This window comes from Chelonoidis abingdonii, chromosome 1 (assembly GCF_003597395.2).
Source record: "Chelonoidis abingdonii isolate Lonesome George chromosome 1, CheloAbing_2.0, whole genome shotgun sequence".
Lineage (NCBI taxonomy): Eukaryota > Metazoa > Chordata > Testudines > Testudinidae > Chelonoidis > Chelonoidis abingdonii.
In genome coordinates this window covers 146841912-146842360 of record NC_133769.1, presented here as the reverse complement: position 1 = coordinate 146842360, position 449 = coordinate 146841912, and positions in this window count along the sequence as shown.

Below are 449 nucleotides of genomic sequence, written 5' to 3'. Positions count from 1 at the left end.
TCACTTGCTGGAGGATTTTCTGCAGCTTGAGGTCTTCAAATCACAATTTGAGGACTTCAATAACTCAGACATAGGTTAGGAGTTTGTTATAGAATTGGATGGGTGAGATTGTGTGGCCTGCATTGTGCAGGAGGTCAGACTAGATGATCATAATGGTCCCTTCTGACCTTAAAGTCTATGAGTCTATAACTCAGAAGCACTGGCCAGGTAGGCAAGAAAAGCCCCAAGAACTTTTGAATTTCATTTCCTGTTTGGCCAGCGTGGTGAGTTCAGAGGTGACCGTGCAGATCTCATCAGCAGAAGTGACCATGGAGTCCAAGAATCGCAAAAGAGCTCCATCAGGGACCGAATGGGAGGTACTGAATCTGATCGCTGTAGGGAGAGAGGAATCCATGCTATCATCACCTAGATGCCCAAGAACGTGGTGTGGGGGCCTCCGGGACCCAACC